At 36.3% G+C, this 4,132-nt stretch overlaps 1 long non-coding RNA gene across 1 annotated transcript; it reads left to right on the top strand.

Annotated features, from left to right (window-relative positions):
* The first annotated feature begins 245 nt into the window (after window positions 1–245).
* On the top strand, window positions 246–3,890 carry LOC113114370 (uncharacterized). Its single transcript, XR_003293714.1, has 4 exons — window positions 246–402; window positions 565–652; window positions 759–844; window positions 1,038–3,890. It is a non-coding gene; the product is annotated as an uncharacterized LOC113114370 (long non-coding RNA).
* Window positions 3,891–4,132: the final 242 nt, after the last annotated feature.

A 4,132-nucleotide genomic window follows, 5' to 3' on the forward strand; every position in this document is an offset into this window, starting at 1 on the left:
ATATATATATATATATATATATATATATATATATATATATATATATATATATATTAATGTAATAATTTTTAATCAAGTAGCCCAATTGAACACTTTTTTTTTACTTTATATATGTAGTCACAATAGACAAAAGGTCTAATATTTGGAAATATACATTTAATCTGCCAGACATTGGATGTATAGCTCACAGCGATTTCATTTTACCACTCTGTATTAATGATAATGAGAGACCTTTTTATTAGTATCAATTAATGAAATTGTAAATTGCTTCTCCAGTCGTCTTCGAGGCGGATCGGCCTGTCCTGCGCCAACTGCCAGACCAGCACTACAACACTGTGGCGCCGAAACGCAGACGGAGAGCCCGTGTGCAACGCGTGTGGACTTTACACAAAGTTACACGGGGTATGCTATATATAATATTGCGTGAAAACAAGATTTGATACAATGGAAAAAATTATGAACTGATATACATTTAAAATAAACGGGAGAAAGCTATACGTGCCATTATAGTATTTTATGAATGTATTCATAAATGATGAAAGTATTTATTTATTTATTTTTTAGGTGCCTAGGCCCCTTGCCATGAAAAAAGAAGGTATTCAGACAAGGAAAAGAAAACCAAAAACCTTGAACAAAACAAAGGGATCATCTGGTATGTTAAACACTAATGATAAAAAACTCAATCAAGTTAAAATATTTCATTTATAATTGCACTGAGGATAAATGCAGGTCAACTAACTGGTTAAAATTATTCACAGGAAGTAGTTCTGTCCCAATGACTCCAACGTCTTCATCGTCTTCTAATTCAGAAGAGTGCACAAAGAACAGTCCTTCATCAACACAGGTGCCGTAATATAACATCATAAAGTTTATTTACCCTTATTTTTTCCTGCATTTGCATAAAAATGAGTCAACAATGTGCCAAACCTTACACAGCTAAAAAGTTGCTGGTGCTTGAAAATGATTCAATGCCTCATAAAACCCCACAGCTGGTTTGCATTTTATTTGTCATATTGACATTCTCTGGTTCGATCCAGGTCAACTCTTCGATGCTGGTGGGCCAAGCTGATGTTTCAGGCACGACTGGCTCCATGGTGAAGTATCCTGGCCAGGAGAGCCTGTACACGAATGTAGGCCTGACGTCCACAACTGATGTAGCAACCTCTGTGAGAGGGGACACTTGGTGCCCCATGGCCTTGGCCTAAACCCTGGCATTATGGGATGGGAGCCATTTGCTGTCCTTCAGCTCTCTTGAACGTCCCTTGGCGTTGTTCTTCAAATCTCTCAGGCCGTGGGGTGTCATCTGTTTTTGGTCTGCGTTAGTGATCTCGAGCAGAGGCTTGATCTGTTCCAAATACTCCCGTTTTGGTTTCACCTGTGGAATACTGGACCTACATGACGGAGATGATCTTTTCTACTCTGCACTAGAGGACGATACCTGAGAGCGTCTGCTTTAACGTGCCTTCGGTACTTTCAGAGCACACCCTGCACCGCGAATGTTGCTCGGAAGAGTAAGTGGATCAAAAATGATTTCTTGAAAGTAGTATTGTACATATTGATGCTAACGGATACTTCGCCCATCTGGAAAGACAAAGTTGTTATTCGGATTTTGGCGATCTGAAGAGAAAATGTTTGATCTTTCTGAAACTGGAATTGAGGATGAAGTGTCAAGGTGTTCTTTCGAGGAATGCAAACATATTTATGAAGCTACCGTTCAATGTTCAAATAATGCATATATTTGTCAATAAAGATCATTTCAAATAGTGTAGGATTGAAGCCTTGCCCTTCCTTTAAAAATCTTTGGTTTCAAGCATGATGTTGTTGCAGTGGATGTTGCACACCATCTATGTGGAAAGAAAAAGAAAAGAAAAAAGGTCTCTTAGAAGACTGGGCTGTTTTGTGATGGTTTAACAGGGTATCACAGATCACAGGAACTCACACGAGACTTGTAGTGTTATGTTCGACTACACATTTTCCTAGAGATCACTATCAAATGTAAATGGTCTAATCAAAATTCATAGTGAAGAAAATAGTTTTTTTTTTTTTTTGAGAAATCAGAATGGCTTAAATCATCAGCAAAGCATAAATTGAAATGACCTTTATATCTCTGTTAGAACAAACGGCGCTCAGGATTTCATTTCTGATGCATTTTTTGTTACAACACAAAACTGCAAAAAAATGATTTTGGATGTGAGACTACCTAACATGTGACACTGATGCGTGAATATCAGTGCATATTGCTGTTTATTTGTTTTAGTTTTTTTTACAATTATGCTTTCACGATTTGTTGAATGTTTTAGAGAGAGAGAAATGTGTGCCAGAATCGTTTCTTGTGAGTTACAATCTAAACCACAAACATGATGCACAATGACAGTAATTAATGAGCTATCTAAAGAGTTGAATTCACTCATGAAAGAGTCGGTCTCAAGTGGTTTTGGCGTCCATGATTTACTGCCTCTGATCTGTTAAACAGTTACCCAACTACAAGTTCCCCGTGTAAATATCTTATGGCTTTGAAATGGGGGACTAAAGGAGCACCAGAAGAGCCTTCTTCAAATGATTACTCCTTAGAGCAGCAAAGTATTTCCATGACCGTCACATTTTTGGACAAGATCATAGAGTGTCATAGAGAAAATGTGTGAACAACACGAGAAACATTTTGCTATCATTGTGATTCTCAGCCTTTATAACCTCTAGAATTATTTATTTCTGCAATGTAGTGTGTGTTGTTAGAGGTATTTGTTTATTTTATTTGAAATAACGTATTTGTATTTTTTTTTGTGTGTATAATTTCAGTTCCAATGTATTTTGATTTTTGTTATCTGGGTTAAACAGACTTATTTGTTATGGTTTTGTCTTGGGGTAATTCAAAATATGTTGAATCGCAAGGTGTGTTTTCCTTCTCTTTTTGTAGATTTTAACATTTATTATGGAAGGTTCTTCATACTCTTCACATGAACCACTGGAACCACATCATTTGTAATTATGATAATTTTATTTAAGATGATTTTACTGATTTTATTGTCATCACCAGTCATGTAGCACATTTTCTTGGGGGGGGGTAAAATGTTCTTAAACCATTGACTGTTTTCCAGTGTATAGAGGAGTAAGTATTTCATTATTAGATTTTTATTTTATTTAAATTGTCTCTCAGATTAGTTTATTATCACTGGAACAATAAATAAGAGCCATGACTAAAGTGGTTGTTTTTCCCATCCCTTATTTCAGTTGTAAAGGTATTCAAATTGTTTTAATTTAATCAAGTATCAATCAATATCGTTAAACAACAAAGTCTATCTTTGCATTGATTTTCTATGTTTAACACTCAAAGGCCAGTTGTTTGCTCATGGATCACATATCATTTTGTTTGTTGGTACACTGAAGCTAATTTAAAACTTGAAATTTGTATTTCAACAATAGTAACCTTTCACAAATATTTGCATTATAATCACATAATCACAAATGATGACTTAAAATGGCCGGATCTGAATTTGGGTCGATGATGAACATTATCGATGTTAAAATGAAACATTGCGTGACGTTTCTAGTGAATCCGAAGACTGCTTAAGCCTGAGCCCTGCCCAGATGAGTTACTGGTTTATGTGAACTCTTGACATTTGAATGTGCTGAGCTTCGCTTCAAAGTTGCACTTTGATTTACGGCTGATTGATGACGTCTCGGCTCCAATAGTTTGCAGATCTCTGATGTAATGTCTTGTGCTGTTTGTGATAGACACAGCGTGCTTTGACAGACTGATACGTCATGTTCCCAACACATCTTTTGCTGGAGATCACTGAAAGGAATATATGTGGAAAAAACTGAGACTCAGATCCAATTGCTGTATTGTTGCTTTTTTTTGTAGTGCATCCAGTATAAAAGTTTGTTTCAAATCTTTGTTTAAATTGTTTCAAATTCTGTTAACATTCTGTCTTACATTGTAAATCCCTTTGTCTGTTTGGCCGTTGCAACACCATAACACCAGCCCAGCCTAGTATTTCCACAGAGCAAAAGTTGCTCCCTGCTGCCCTTTTGAACTACATTTACCCTCTTTGCTTCAGAGAGAAGTACCAGCCACAACATAAAGCTTAATAACTCAGAAACACACTCCATTAATAACTGCTTTGGCACAGCC

The sequence above is a fragment of the Carassius auratus genome, chromosome 2 (genome assembly GCF_003368295.1).
Source record: "Carassius auratus strain Wakin chromosome 2, ASM336829v1, whole genome shotgun sequence".
Taxonomy (NCBI): domain Eukaryota; kingdom Metazoa; phylum Chordata; class Actinopteri; order Cypriniformes; family Cyprinidae; genus Carassius; species Carassius auratus.